Source organism: Meleagris gallopavo, chromosome 3 (assembly GCF_905368555.1).
Source record: "Meleagris gallopavo chromosome 3, MGAL_WU_HG_1.1, whole genome shotgun sequence".
In the NCBI taxonomy this organism is placed as follows: domain Eukaryota; kingdom Metazoa; phylum Chordata; class Aves; order Galliformes; family Phasianidae; genus Meleagris; species Meleagris gallopavo.
Window position 1 is genome coordinate 20,646,342 of NC_139406.1, and position 16,974 is coordinate 20,663,315.

The window sequence follows — 16,974 nt, forward strand, 5'->3', positions numbered from 1 at the left end:
ATGTGCACGGGATCACTTTTTATGGATCACTTTTTATTTTACTGTGAATTAATTATTGCATGTTGCTTTCTACTATGTAAGTAAGTCATACAAGTTATGTTCATTTTAAGTGAGCAGAACGATCTGTGATCTCACCTAACACAGTGACATTTTTTGGTTGTGGCTATCTTTTAACAAGTTTCATTAAAAAAAAAAAAAAAGCCATTGATGTGCATGCAAAACCAATTTTCTTTTAGTCTTGGCTATGGTGCTATCCTTATTGCAGCTAACTTGCAGGGACCCTTCTCTCCCCAGCTCATGCTTTCCCCTGAATCAGTCCACCTACCTAAGCTGTGATCTTTGTCTTTCTCACTCACTAAGGATACCCTTGACAGTATTAAAGATTCCCTGAGAGGATCTCTATATAGTTCACCTGATATGTGTTTGGAATTCAGAGTAGACTTGCCTGTTGTAATTGTGTGTTTTGTGTGCTGTTAAAACTATGGCTATGTTGACTATCCTTGCTCCCATCTTAAAGTCCAGTCCAAAGATCCATAGTTTGTACAGCAGTAAAATGCAGATCCACAATACAGGCTGAGGTCTTGATTGTCCAAGGCTGAATACAAACAAATAGCAAATACAGAGGTGAGATATTCCATGCTGTACAAATGAATAGCAGCAAATTAAGTATAGAGCAATTGCAAGAAGAAAAAGGAGCAGCATGTTTATACACTTCATATAAGCCTTTTCCCATACTGTTAGTGATTATCTCTCATGATTATTTTAAAGTACGTTTTTTGGAAGAATTGTTTGGCCTGTAGTCTAGTTAGCTCCTCCTGAAATCATGAGGACAGCATTCCATCAATGCCTTTTTCTTTTTTTTTTTCTTTTTCTGCGGGCTCTCTTAAGCTGCAGTTTCTGGACCAAGCAATTTATTTAAGAATTCCAGTTTTAATTTAAAAAGAAAATCAGCTGGATTCTGCTTCCATTGGCAAGTATGAAAGATTGAAAATACTATCTCACTGTACCCTCTGGGCTCAGAAGCAAATTATAAGAAGCCAACATTCATTATATTAATTTTTTTTTTTCCTTTGAAATTAACTTCTGGTAGTTTAGTGTGAAGTCTGGCTAAAATCAAGTTAAACAACTTCCATTACTTCTGAAAAAACATTTATTCTGATATGTCATGATTTGCCTTCATTCAACCAATGCTGATTGTACATATTCAATATCATGACCAAAATCTCTTTTGAAATGGCTTCAGAAAGGTTTTGCTTAGAAGCTTACTGAGAAACTTTCAGAAGCTGACCAGCCCCAATTTTCCTGTATTACTATTGTAGATGGGGTTGGGTGTTGCGTTTCTCCAGTGGTCAGATGTTGTACTTGATCGGGACATGGTTTCAAAGATGGGAGATATTTGGACATGATATCTTAGGAGATCTTTTTCATGTTGGCCTGATTCTTGATTCTTGCAATTTGTGAATACAAGAAATCTGACATATCAAGGATAAGTTGTGTCATAGAATTGTAGATTTCAGTACCAAACTACCATAACAACCCTCCACTAAATCATGTCCCTGAGCACCACATCCAAACAGTTTTTAAACAAATTCAAGGATGGTGACTCAACCACCTCCCTGGGGAGCCTATTCCAGTGCTTAACACCACTTTCTGTAAAGAAGTTCTCCCTAATATCCAGCCTAAACTTACCGTGGCTTTTTTCCCTCATCCTGTCAGTGGTAAGAAGTCCAGATGGGGGCCAGTGAATATTGGTATCCCTCAAGAACTGCAGCTAGAATATGTGCTGTTCTAACGTCTATAATAATGACCTAGAAAACTAGGTGGACTGTACTCTCATGAAGATTGCAGCAGAACATTTGCAGACAGGGAAAATGAGCTGACAGAAGCTCAGCAAAGGCAAACATTAAGTCTTGGCATCTGGGGTGGAATAATGTACCATGCAGCAGTACAGGCTTGGTGCCAGGAGGACAGGCAGCGTCTTTGCAGAAAAGGTCATGGGAGTCCTACTGAAGAAAGTTGTGCAAAGAAGGCCAACTGTATTCTGCTTTGCATGAGCAAGAAAGTAGTTGGAAGGTTGAGGGGAGTAGTTTTTCCTTTCTACTAAGCACTTTTAAGACTGCATGTGAAGTACTGTGTCCAGTTTGAGCACCCTGTGACAGAAAATACATTGATGTAGTGAAACAAATTCAAGGACAAGCTACTGAGATGATGTTTAAAGTACTTTTATCCTAAGAATATAAGGCTATGTGGAGATCTTGCTGCTGTCTTCAGCTACTTAATGGGAGAGTATAGAGTAGGTAGAACTGGATTCTTCTCAGCGTGCATGGCAGTAAAGCAGAATACAATGGGAACAAGCTGGAATGTGAGAAACTTTGGTCAGGAAAAAAAAATAATCTTATGATAGCAATCAGATATTGGATGAGATTTCCCAGTGTGGTTGGAATTTGCACCCTTAAAAGGTAAATTTGTCTGGACAAGTCACTTTATCTTGTTGATTCCTGATCTGAGTGGTCAAAAGTGGCATGAGTACAAAATAAATATTTGGAATATTCATAAGTGCTTTAAACTTAATATCTCGTTATTTCTTGAACATGTAGCTTTGGCTGTATTTCTGAGAAACTAAATAGGAACTCAGAAATGCAGCATTATTGGTATGTTTCTAGCAAAACTGAGGAAAAGCATATAGGAAAACTCTTGTCAGGAGCTCCTGAGCTTGAATGCCATTGTTGAGGGGGAAGGAAAAAAAAAAAAAAAAAAAAAAAAAGAGAGATTTCTTCATTATTTATGAAGTCTTAAAATAAATGGAAGCAAGACCAACCTCACAGTGGTATGTTTGTGGATATTTCTTGTGTTTTTTTTGTTTCTTTGTTTTACTTCTTTTTTTGTTGTACACACTTGTTAAAGGAAAGCAATTGCTAAAAGCTTTTTATATGACAAATATTTTTGTTATATAAAAGCATTGTTCAGTGGAAACCATGTTCTGCATTTTCATTAAAAGAATTCAGGTCTTTTTGGAAGCAGAGTCAGAGCCTTAATATTGCTTTGTCATTTAAATATAATACTTAAAAACAAACAAACAAAAAAAAACAACCACATAAAATAAAAAAACATAACCCTGATTAACCTCAAAATGAGCCTGCAGTAAGATTTGTAGTCGTTAATATTTGTAGCAGTAGGCATATTCTACTCCTAGTCAAAATTTATGATTATCTAAGGATATAAATAAATAAAGTCCCAGTGGTAATTAAGACTGATTTGATTTTTTTAAAGGTTTTTGGTTTGTTTATTTTTTTATGTTTCAAATCCATTGAGCTGAGAGATGTGCTCTCATCTGGACAAATTATTCTGATGCTGTTCATTTGCCAGGAATTCTGAGATCCGATGATGTAACAAACACAAACTAAAGGTTTATATGACTATAAAGAGCAAACAGCTTTCTGTAAGATTTATGTAAATATCTTTTTAACTGCAGCAATTATACTGTATCTTGTCTACAGCCGTTCATACCTTTTATGCAGATTAAATGGATATTCTTCTAATGTACCTGAAGTACGTGAACAAAGACGTATACTTACATTATGTCAGTGAAAGTGTTTAAGATATATGTATGCCAAGTAAGATAAGTAAGTATTAATAGAACTTCACTGATAATCCCTCATACTAAAGTGATGGAGGCATAAATTTTTATACATTGTTAACTGCAATATCAACGGCATCCTGATAAACCTTACGGGGCTTTACTATCAAAGCTGTCAAAATTGTAGTCAGAAATATGCTGATAGATGTGTGTTGTTGTTGTTTTCTACTTAGAGACGGACCGAAGGAGGTGACCCTTCTGTGAGTTTTATTGTAAGGCTTTGCTGTAAGACAGGATCAGACTATAGCTATAATTTTACTTCCCATTAGCTGTTTGTTGGAAATCAGTTGGGAAGATGGCCTATTCACAAGTTTCTTTATAAAAGGGCCTAAAATTACATATTTTGCATGTTCGCTTGACAGCGTATGCTTTGCTTCACATGAAAATAATGGCATGTTGGAGAGGAAATAAATACTTTGAAGCCCATGAAACTTAGTTGCAGTATGAGTGAAGGAAATTCTTAGAATATTCTCTCTGTGGGGTGGATATAGTTTAAACATAGATGAGGTAAGACGTAGTCTTATAAATATGCATACTAAAAGACTAACATTAAGCAGCAAGTAATAATTATTTTTTACCTTCTTGTTCTTCAGTATTCTGCAATATAAACTTTATATTTGTAATTGATTGATCTCCAGGCATGGCAGCTAGGGCTGGTATATCTGGGAATCCTCTAATAACTTCCTATAAAGTGGTTATTTCACAAATATAAAAGGGATTTATTGACTCAGCTACTTTTCAGTAATCATCTACAGAGTTTGTTGGTGGGAGGATTTAAGCTTGGCAGGTGATTTTCTTATCATGCTAAGTCTGTTACATTCTGTGTGAACCTCTCAGACTTTTGCAAGAAGCAATATGAAGTTCTTTTGCTGAGCAATTTTAGTGACAGATGCAAAAATCCTGCTATACAAATTCAGGATAGTTATCTTTGAGTTACACTGAGATGTGGGTTCAGCTGCTTCTGACATGGATGTAATCTGAGGAATGTAAAGGTTTTTCTGGATCAGAGAGATTTATGTTGCCAGCGCAAGTGGTGAATAAGTTCCGAGTCTGCTCCATGTGAGAAACTTAGATTAAAGTTTGTTTATTCCATTGGCTTAGAAAGATTTACCCTTAGACTTTACATAGAATGTATGATGATTTTTAGTGATGTTTAAGAAAAGACTCAGATGCACCACAAGAGGTGCTGGATCAAGCTTTGTGTTTCTCATTTTGCTCAGACTTGGGAGAGTAAACTGTTCATAGAATTTAAAGGCTCTGAAGAAGAATATCAGCTCTGGACTATTACTTACAAATCAGCAAGCTAATTGTTCGTTGCTGAATAATATAAATGAAATTACTATGAGCAAGTATTATGAAGATTTGACGTTATTTCTGATTTTTTTTTTTTTTAATAATGTACATTAGGACCTCTGTCCTAACCACTATAACATTTGCATTGGGAAAATTATTGTTTCTTATTTTTTTGAAAATATTTTTTCCAATCCATCTCCACAGTAGCTCCTCAGGTCTTTTCTAGTATAGCAGCCAAGCTTTAGCTTATGAAATGTTATTCAGTGACAAAGTAATATTTGTTAACAGCTTTAAATTACTTCAGAGCTTTTCTCCTACTTTTTCAAGGCTGAATTGATATGAATAACCATTTCTTTGTGCATTACAAAGTATATGAAATTTAAATGTGAGGAGTTTGAGGTTTTTGGTGTACAATCTGTACATTAATACAAAGCAGTTCTTTAGAAACTACAGATAGTCCTTTTTTTTTTTTTAAAGATTTTGTCTCCCTACATAGAAAAAAGGGATATTTCATTTTCATATATCAGATCAAAATTTTCCTATAAAATATTTCTTTCAGATGCATATTTGTGCATTTCAGATTGTATGAAATTTAACAAGACTGCTTTGACTATGTCTATTAATAATTTTTTTCTCACTGTTTTTATTTCTGTGAACTATAGCCAATCTTGTTTTAAGGAAAGTAGAAATTGAAGTTAAAAAGGTTTTTTTTTTTAAAAAAAAAAAAAAAAAGAAAAAAAACCCCAACAATCTTATCCAGCTTAGTGAAATCTCTCTTGCCATTTAAATGAGTTATCTTATGAATTCTTTATTCAGTACACTTGTTTATTTGTTTTTGTATTTGCAAGTTGTTTGTAGATGTCTCCTTGGATTATTAGTGTTGGAAAAGAGCAACTATAAGCATACTTTAGCTATTCTACTCATAATATTTTGATAATTTATTATATAGATTGTACCCATTTAATATCAATATTATATGAATATCATATCTTTGAGGTAGGCAAGGGCAGTTATGAATGAAGAACAAAAAAACACAAATGTCTGTTTCCAAGGAAGGAAGGCAATTTTTGGAAGGTATTTTCCAAATGCAAGGATACTATCTCTAATCTTGACCAATTTTTTTATTTATTGACCTTATTCTTCCCCTTCCAGATGCTACTTAAAATGATAGGAGGGGGAAAAAATAAAAAAGAAATAAGATTTTATAGTTTGTACTGACAGCAAAGTTATATTAAGAGAAGGCAGTAATGTTTATGACTCAATATGCATTTTTGGAATGGGTCTTGATATTTCATTGGAAACTGCTTTGTGTACAGCACCTGAAAGCCAAATCAGAAATTTAATTATAAACATACAGACTTTAGAAGCTACATTTTGAAATAAATAAACCAAGTCTTGGCAACGTATGCTCTAGAGGATTAGGTTTCTCTAGTAAAATGTCCTTACTGTCATCAAAGAAAATTGGTTTCTTCATTGTCTTCCTAGTTATTGACCTTTCTAAGACAATAGAAAAGGAACAGAAATTAGGCTGATCACTGTATTGATGATCATTATTTATACGGCAGAAAACAAAACCAAATCTGGAAAACAAAATTTTTTAGGAGTTAATATAATGTCATCTTCTGTTACTCCAAAGGAGAAACACATCCCCACTGGACTGTGTTCACATTTGGAAGGCTATAGAATATATTTCTTCTAACACGTTTTCTCTCATTACTCAAGACTTACTAAAATAAAACATTGTTCTGGACCTGTTTTCTAGTTGGAAAATGATTTAAAACAAAACAACAGTATATGACAGATGTTTGATGAAGTTTTGAAGGAAGCTTCATGTATGAACAGAATAGTTTTCTTGTGTCTAAATTATCTCCAGCATTAAGAGCTTTTTGTTGTAGCTTTGCAATGCATCCTTATTTCTGTTCTCTCTTTTTAATAACTGCTTTCATGGGATCTTCAGAAACTTTTAGAGATTTTTTTTTTTTCCTTGCCATTTTAAAATACACCTTTGCATGATGTTCATTACTCTTCAATTGTGGCTGTTTTATTAAAGCACCAGTCAGAATAACAATGGGAAGTTCAGCCTGTAATCTTACACGTATATTTGGGTCCCTCATATCCTTACGTGATTGCTAGGCTGTCATTTTGTTTATAATCTGCTCAATTTACGCAGCTTTTTGGGCGTATTCAGATTCTGTATACATCTGAAAATCTAAATGGAAAAAGGAGAATGGAAAGGATTCCCGCTGTATATTCTTCCCATACACATCCCCTTATCAGGACTAATCCACTAAAGTGACCTTGGAGAAAGGGAAATGTTTTGGGCTGGTGTGTGTTTCAGCTTTCATTTCTCTGTGATGTTGTATGGAATGTGATTGCTTGTTCAAAGTAGTATCTGAAAGCCTGATATGTTCATAATGTTGTTGGGAGTAGATCTTTTTACTATGTATCCTAAAGAAGTGTTGCTGACATGTTGATTCTCTTTTCTTTCAGCAGTGTTTTAAAATGATTGATGAAAGATGCTGTGTAAGGAATATAGGAGGGAAGATGTTTAGATCCACTTAATAATCTCAAATACTTTTTTTTTTTTTCTCAAATGATATATAAAGGATATATAAATTAATTTTATTTATGATATATAAATTAATTTTGTTCAGAAAGAATAATGGTAGAATCTAGCATCAGAAAAATCACAGAAACTTATAGGCAAGGCAAAATCATAGAATTACCAATGCCTTACATTATTTATTACAAGCAATGATATTTCAGGAAAGTAAACATATTTTTAAGAGATTTAATACTACGGGCAATTTTACCCTTCTCTTGCAAAAGCAGGGCAGGTTAGATAGCCTAGAGCCATAAATCTGTCTGTTGAGATCATTTTAGGATGTCACATGGTTCATTTATCTCTGTACAACACAGAAGCAAGTTTACGTGTTCTGTTTCAAGTGAAGATCTATGTTTTTGCTTTGAATTTTCAAATTAGATGTGCTTGGAACCAAACAAAATATTTGCATATGTGGGAAACAAAACTTCAGAGATTTATGAAAGTTGTTAGAGATGTTTGTGCTTACTCTATGGATCTGGTGATAGCAAATCTTGCTGTGCAAGTACACTGAATAACACCTACAGAAGCATGTTATAGTTCTTAAACTATTTTCATACCCTAAAAGGAACTGGCAAGTATTCTTGAATCACATACACTAGTAAACCTACGAAAAGTAGGTTGTGTTTTGTCCTGGTAGTGTGAAGTTGTATTTTTTCATACATTCATATACTATAAATCATCCAAACATCACACCTCAATACTAAGTAGGCAAACACAGCTATAGTCCTATATCTGTAGGGGATTAAGTGTGTACCTCAAGACCTTTCTGTTCTCCAGAGATCCCTCAAGATCACCAGCAGTTATCAGAAGATATTACTTCCATTGGCCCTGTAATATCAATTGCAGCTTCAGACAGACTGAATGAGGGGGGGCAGAAGGGCTTTTGTTAGACTGCTCCAAGATCCGGTTTATAGAATTTAGACAAACTTAGGTAACAAATACTTTATATTCCAGTGGCTGTTAATTAAACTTAACTGAAAAAAACCTTAAGATAAAATTCAAGTACTGGCATTTCTCTATAGCACTGAAAGTAGATCACACATCTAAAAAACATTTATAATTTACACAGATTAAATAAAAACAATTGTAGTTAATGTTGCTGGACAAACTTTGCATCACGCATTTGTTTCTTCCTCATCATGTTGGTGTAATGTCCATGCTGTCAAGATGGCAGTCAGGGTTTTACTCTTTCTGCCTCAAAAATTCATTTACACTTGATCCAAAGCTTTTCACAGTAAAGTTAGCAAGTGATCTTGGTGGCATTTCACATTTTGTTGTAGGATGACTTTTATTACTTTTGTTGTACGCATTCTATAGCTCCGTGCACTTTAAAATTATGTCTGAGACAAATCTGTAGAATAATATCACTGAGTGATAAAGTACTACATTGAGATCAGACATACAGCAGATTGAGGTAACTTATGTATTTTTTGTATTTAAACATAACATGAAGATAGACAGGTACATGCAGGAAGCAGCAATAAGTGTTCATGATATATATTGTCTATTTAAAAAATTACTAGCATGTGTACTGCATAATGTTGGGATGTTTGTTTCTGAAGACGTTACACAGATTGAAAGATTTTGGTTGGATTACTAATTGTACTTTTAAGTCTCAAATCTCTAAACCCATTCCTTTGTTGGTGCAAGATTTTCTTGACACTTTGTATTTTGAGGAAGACATTCAGTTGAGTAGATGTTTTTGTTTTTTTTTTTTTCTTGTGGAGGTAGGCTGCATTTTTCATGATTTTTGTAGTGAGAGCATGCATACATTTAGTCTCTACTAAAGCACTGATCATCATGAGCACTGGTTCTGGTTCTTGAAAGTTGAAAGTAAGGTGGTTCTTGAAGGTTATACAAATCATTGTATGTATTAGCATTCATTGCCACAGAGTTCTAGTCACTTCAAAACTTTCAAGACATGACAGAAATCCAAAGAACAGCAGGAAAAAAAGATCATCTGCCTGTCTTTCAGTTTAAGTAAGAAAGCAGCAGACTGTACGTGGGACAGGCTAGCAGAGTTGGTTGCCCTCACTAGTAGTGAGCAGAGCTCACTGGACTTATTGCAGTATGTCCAGGTCTCTCTTATGCTAGGTAGCTCAGAAGTGGACAGAACACTTGGGATGAATCTCACCAGAGCTGTGTAGAAGAGAAATGTTGCCTCCTGTGATGTGCTGGCCATGCTTTTCCATCCTAGGATGCATATTCTGCCCATCATCCAGGTCGTTGATGAAGATTTTACACAGGGCCTTAACATCTAATCTAAATCTTGTCTCTTCTAGTTTAAAATTATTCATTCTTGCCCCATCACAAGCAGAGCACGTCTGCACAGGAAGAATGCAGAGCTGTTGGAGCGGATCTGGAGAAGGGCCATGAAGAGAGGGCTGGAGCACCTCTCTTGTGAAGGCAGACTGAGAAAGTTTAGCTTGTTTAATTTGGAGAAGACACAGGGAAGAGACCGCATTGCTGTCTTTCAGTACTTTTAAGGGCTCTTCAAGCAGAAGGGAGACAGACTTTTTACGTAGTCTGATAGTGATAAGACAAGGGGGAATGGTTTTAACTAAAAGAAGGGAGATTTAGGTTAGATGTTCTGAAAAAATTCTTTGCTGAGGGTGGTGATGCACTGGCACAGGCTGCACAGAGAAGCTGTGGATGCCCCATCCCTGAAAGCATTAAAGGCCAGGTTGGATGGGGCCCTGGCTAGCCTGATCCAGTGGGTGGCAGCCCTGCCCACTGCAGGGAATTGGGTTGGGTGATATTTAAGGTCATTTCCAACCTAAGCCATTCTGTAATTATATGCAAAAAGTCATTCTCTCTCCTGTTTATAAGCTCCCTTTAAGTAATGGAAAGCCACAATGAGATCTCCCTAGAGTCTTCTCATCTCTAGGCTGAACAAATCCAGCTCCTTCAGCCTGTCTTTGTGAGAGAGGTGCTTCAGCCCTCTGATTATTTTCATGGCCCTTTTCTAGATCTGGTCCCATAGCTCCATGTCTTTCTTGAGCTGGAAGCTCCAGACTTGGTTGCAATACTCCAGCTGAGGCCTCATGATGGCAGAAGAGGACAGTCGCCTCCCTCTTCCTGCTGGCCACCCCTCTTTTGATGCAGCCCAGGATGTTGTTGACCTTCTAGCTGCAAGACCACACTGCTGGCTCATGTCCAGCTTTTCATCCACCACAATCCCCCAAGTCCTTTTCCGCAGGGCTGCTCTCAATGAGTTCTCCCACTCCGTTCTCATATTGAGAATGCCAAGACCCAAGCGCAGCACCTTGCATTCGTTTTGTTGAACCTCATTAGATTTACATGGCTTAACTTCCTAAGCTTGTCCAGGTCCCTTTGCGTGGTATACCTTCCTTCTGTGTCGTAACAGGAAGTGCCAAAGTCCCAGAGAATTTCAGGTTTTCTGATTTCTATGTGGAATGCAAACAGGTTACAGAGTACTTTCCCTGGATCTGCTGTTTTTACTGTATAGAAATAGTTATGTCAAGCTGGAGCTTGTTCCCATTATTAAGCTAATTTTGTTTTCATGCTGAGTAAACACTGCTGAAAAGAGAGTTAAGTGGCTTATCAGTTAATTTATTTTCCCTACTTCTTGAACTTCACAGATTATATATTATGGCATAAGTATTTAGCAAATGTTGATTACATCTAAACCTCAGTGCTGTGTGTTGTGTTGTTTTTTTTTAAAGCTGTTACACACATTCTTAGTAAGTAGATTATCTGAAATGCTTTATATATATATAAATATATATAATATATATATAAATAAATATATATATACACACACATATCATATATGCGTATATATATGTATTACTTTTTTCTATGTTAGATATTCTTTCTCTCAGCCAGTGTGGGGAAAAGCTGTAGCACTGAAAGCCTGATTTCTTTCTGCTCTTGCACATACAGTCTATTTGCTCAGTTGGAATCTAGCTACATATAGAAAGAACAGCACACTAGGGAATGCATGCACCTAACAGAGACCTGAAAGCTTCCATCCTTGCACTTTGATAATGGCAGATGATCTTAATGATCTTATGCTGCTGCATCTCAGGAAAGAATTAGTGAAAAGGAAAAAAAAAAAAAAAAAAGAAACCATCTTGCTCACTTTATGCATAATTGATAATACCTCTCATTATTTTAAAATTCTGTTTTTATATTGTACTTGCTTGACATAGAAGACGACAGTGCTGAACTTTGCTGCTTTCCTTAATCTGCCATAAGCTTTTCTGTTGACACAGTAGGAGTGTGAGTTAACAGCTTGCTCAGATCAGAAATGTGTTGCAGTTTACAAAGATTAGCTCCATGTGTTCTGCACTGTTCACAAAGCTTTGGGCTGTTCCTGCCGTAAGCCTGCTGCAATTATTGGAGATACATAAGGGATGGCACCACCAGCAGCTCAAGTAAAGGCTTTGATTCCACACTCTTCTCCAATATTTGGTCACGTGGTGTACTACATTATATTTCATTTTGTTTTAATAGCAAGTATTAAATGAAAAACAGTGTTTGTTCCATCCTGGTAATAGTAAATGCTATGCAATGAGAGGTGTGACTAAATATATTTTAAATAACCATTCTAGAACCAGCATTTTTAGCACTTTGATTTGATTCCCCAAATTTGTTTCCTAAAGGTTCCCTCTTATCAGTCACTGTCAGGCCTGATATAAGTAGCCTTTGCTTAGCAAGTACAGAAAGTATTTCTGTTAATCAAAGTGTACTTTTTTTTTTTTTTTTTTTTTACTATGCCCACATTTTGTAAATGTTTCAGGTTTCTGGAGGATCACCTAGGGTCGTTCTGTTACCAGGAGTGATTATTATGTGTTGTATAATTGGATATGTAATTCTATACTGTAATTTTCTACAGAACAATTGTGAAAATATTAATAGCAACAGAAAGCAGATGGGTAGCTGATACTATAATCATTAAGGATTATCCAAAAGCTGTTGCAGGACAGAGGACATCTGTAGGAATGTAGAGCATTCAGAAGTTTCTAAGGGATACTATATATTGATGATTTGAAGTAAAGCAGTTGATTTCTGAAATCATTTAATGATCATTTTATTTCTAGATGAGAAAAAAAAAAAAGCAATTGGTAAAGCTCAGTCATATTTGTAGTTGAAATGAAGACTTTTAATTATAATGATATCAGTACTCTTAGAGTATGTAGAAAAGAAGTAGGATGAGGAAGGCAAGCTTGAGAACTGGGAGCAATAAGCAATGTTGTTAGTGCTACAGTATTACGTTATTAATATAGACTATTGGATTAGTATAATAAGTAACTTTACTACATTTGATGTTAGAAGTTGTGGAGCATATTTTCATCAGGTAAATCCCAGACTTCAGCCTTGAAAACCCACAGGAACTACCCTTATATTCATAAACACATACTCTCTCATGTCTATTGCTGTCACTCTGAGTAGCAGAAGAGTTCTGCACTTGGTTTAAATGAGTGTAGTTCCAGTAACTGTTGTGATTTATTTCGCTAGAGTACAAGAATATTAACACTTTTTTTTTTCTCTTTTTAAAGACTTCTTTTCAAGCTAAATCACTGTAAATAAATAGATTTTTCAAAAACCACTTTTTGTATATTGTACTGAACTACAGAAGCAAGAGCAGGATAGTTTAAAGATTTTTTAAAAACGTTATTTCAGGCCCTTGTAATGCATACGATGCACAACATTCTTTGGAATATAGAAGGCGGCAGGCATCTAGATAACTGAGGCAGAGGCCTTTGACCCTTACCTGGGGCTAGTTGCTTTTGCCTTCCCCATATCTTAAGCCAGTGCACAGCTGTTAGGCAGCTTGCTGTCACTGCTGCTCTTCTGCCCTGATGGTGTTGCAGGGACATAGAAGTTGGCAGAGTTTCATCTGCACTTCTCCTCTACTGAGAATTAGAGTGGGCAGATGTAGTTCAGACCTCGTTTTGCCTAATCCATGCTTTCAAGCAGGTTTTATTCTTGTGATGCTTCACGTCTCATTTTTTCAACTTAGAAGACAGTATTAATGTCCATTTTCATTCAGAGAACATTTCTTTTTAAAATAGCATTTTTAATGCATTTTCACCTGTGCATTGCTGAGACTGTCTCCTAGCAATGTGTTTTAAGAAGTGGGCACACAGAGGACAGCAGGGGGACTTTTGTACTCCCATCACCACCTACTGCTCTGGAAAGACAGGAATGTAGCAGCTAGTGGTGGTCACTTAAAAGCAAATACTTACCGGTCCTGGTGCTGATGAGAGGTCTGAGAATAACATAGACCTCTTTCAGAAAGCAGACTGTTCATATTTCACTTTGTAGTCATGATGAGATTTGCATACTTCATGAAAAAAAAAACAGTCTTTAATGCAGTGACTTCTCAGCATACACTAGGTCTGAAATGACTGTTTAAAATTTAATTTTCTAAGATGCTATCTGGTGTCTTGTAAGTGAGGCTTGCTGTAAATTGCAGATGCTTCTTTATGCTACTGTTATAGGAATGGTTCCAGCACATTTGATTTGTTGTAGAACAGCAATTATTAATAACTCTACCGAATGGCTGGTATGTGTTGCATTGCATAATGTTCTGGTTTTAGCTGGCACTGAGTTGATTTTTTTCTTTTTTTTTTTTTTCTTTTTCTTTCATAGTGTCTGGTATGATGCTATGTTTTGGCTTTAGGAGAAAAACAATGTTGATAACACACCAATGTGTTAGCTGTTGTTGAGCAGTGCTATACAGAGCCAAGGATGTTTCAGTTTATCACCTCCTCACACTGTCCTGCTGGTGAGGAGTTAAGGGACCACAAGGAGCTGGGAGGGGGCAGAACGAGAATATTTTACCTAACCTGGCCTAAGGGAGGGATGTAGAAGGACTAACTGGATATCAGTTAGGGTGTGCAATTGCACGCTTGTTTTGTAAATATAAGAGGGCTACTCTGAAAGTAATGCCTCTTCGAATGTTTCTGGGAACTCTCTGTCAAAGTCACAGATTAACACTGTGTGTTTTTTTTCTTCACTTCTCAATATCATTATGCATTTCTAATGTAATATTTTTATAATTTCTAAATATGAATAGTAGTATTCCTGGAATTACGCAATTCTTGAGACTGAGAAGATTCTCTGAAGGACACGTCATATTTAAGCAATACTTATGGTGGTATGGCAGCAGAGGCTGAACCTTCCCAACAACATTCCATTAGATTTTGTTGCCCTGTGGGGCAGACAGATGGCAGCAGAGGGGCAGTTTGACAGAATGATGTCTGACTTGGAAATGTGTATGAAGCAAGGTGTATCACTGGATGCCTTCATGTGGAAAAAATTGCCCCCACTGACATTCATTGGTACTTGCTGAATGTTTATGGAGATCGAAGAGTGGATGTGAGCACTGTGAAGGGTGGGTAGTGTGTTTCAGCAGTGGTGACAGTGATGTGAAAGGCAAGCCACGATCTGGATGGCTGTGTGCAATGGTTGCACCATGAAATGAAGAACTTCTTGATCTGCTCTTCCACACATAGTGCTTGATTATGATCAGGGAGCTGAATATCGACTTCAGTGCATTGGAAACAATGGTTACAGTGTTGGAGTATTGCAAAGTTTGCATAAGGTGGATCCCAAAACTGCTGACTCAGGAAGAGAAAGAACATGATAAGCAAGTTTGTCTGAACCCATTGAACCAATACAAGGCTGAAGATGACAGTTTCCAGAATTCCATAAGTAGTAGTGATGTAGTGTCCCCACTACATGTCAGAGTAAAAACTGCAGACCATGGAGTAGCGTCATGTAAATTCCACATTGAAAAAAGAAGTTCAACATGCAGTCCTCTTTGGGTAAAGTGATCTGCACAGTGTTTTGTGAAAGAAAATGGGTGATTCTTCTGAATTTCTTGGAATGCTATCAATTCTGATCACTACTTTGAGATGCTAACTAATCTGAAAGCTAAATTTCCGGAGTCAGGCCAGAGAAGAAGCTTTCTCCTGTAACACGATAACACCAGGCCCCATACAGGTTTGAAAACCATGGAACACATTGCCAACTTTGGCTGGACTGTCCTACCACCCCCATTGTATAGTCCAGATTTGATGCCTTCTGACTTCCACCTCTTTGGGCCAATGTATGACAGACCGTATGGGCAGAATTTTCCTAGCAACAGTACTGTCTTAACGTCTGTGAAACTGTGAGTCGTCTTTGCTGGTGCAGATTTTTGAAAGAGTGACATGCAGACTCTTGTTCATTGCTAGTGAAAATGCATGCCTAATGGTGGTCACTGTGTTGAAAAATAGCATTTTGTAGCTGAGAATTTTTTCTACAAAATAGTATTAATTTACTTTTTGTATCAGTTATAGTTCCCATGGAAATAAATAAGGAGTCATTACTTTTGGCGCAACCTACTTATAGTAGATTACTATCACTACTATTATTATTTTTCTCTTTCTTTTCTTTGTAAATAGTTCTTATCTAAATACTTAAGTTGTACTTTGTTGGTGTTTTTTCAGATTGTCTCCTCAATCTCACTAGGAGTGTGGAGTCAGCAAATGACTGTAGTGCTGAGCTTCCTGCTGGGTTAAACTCTAATGCTTGCTGATACTGATACCTTTAGGAAATGATAAGTAATGCAGTAACTGTTGTGTAGTTCAGAAAGTGAAAATTTCATACAACTGCCTTTTTTTCAATAGCATTTTCACCAATGGAAATTTCCAGCTTTAAGATAAATAAAAAGCTTGTTCAAAGAAATATAATTTCATAATCACAAGGCAACATAATTGGACTTTTAAATGAACAACAACAAAAAAAGTATGTGATAATAACATGGGGGTAGGCACAAACCTGCCCAATCCTTGAATGCAGTGGACCAATGGAAAAGGAATGAGAAGAATTTAATTCACTGTTGAAATATTCATGGTTCACGCTGTGGTAAAAGGCTAGAAAATTGAGCTGGTGCAGAAGCAATGGGTTTGGGTTTTTTTTTTGTTTGTTTTGTTTTGGGTTGTTTGTTGTTGTTTTTTTTTTTTTTTTGCATTTGTTTTTTATCTGACCGCTTCTGTTTTTTTTTTTTCTTGCTAAAGATTTTAACTGTATACTTGTGAAGGGATTTCACGCTCATAGATTATTAATAGTTTTTATGTTGAAAAGATTTAAAGGTTAATATCACATGCTTTTTACTTAATCTGAAAGACATTTTTTAGTAAAATGTCCTCTCCCTCAGTTCCTTGAAATCTGACTCTTTTTTTGTTTGCTTGCAGCTAAAGAGGCAGTAGGTTTGATTTGGCAAGTTGCTTGGAAAAGGAGTGGAGAAGTGTCCTGTAACCACTGAACAGTAAGTGCCTGTTTTACCTGCTATTTTAGCTGCAGAAGTAAGTAGGATACGCAGATGGATTGGTATGAAACTTTTATAATACTAAAAAGAATATAAATATGGTGCTGTCATTGCATTCTCTGCATCTTGAGCACATATAAGTCTAGCTATTTT

General features: G+C 36.1%; 1 protein-coding gene across 7 annotated transcripts in view; it reads left to right on the forward strand.

Moving 5' to 3' along the window:
* CDH18 (cadherin 18) overlaps positions 1-16,974 on the forward strand; it is a 238,312-nt gene that overhangs the window by 39,546 nt on the left and 181,792 nt on the right. For all 7 annotated transcript variants that reach the window (XM_085220396.1, XM_085220394.1, XM_085220398.1 and 4 more), the window contains one exon: positions 16,748-16,821. The gene's annotated coding sequence lies outside the window, so the exon portion shown is untranslated. The remainder of the gene's footprint in view (positions 1-16,747; positions 16,822-16,974) is intronic.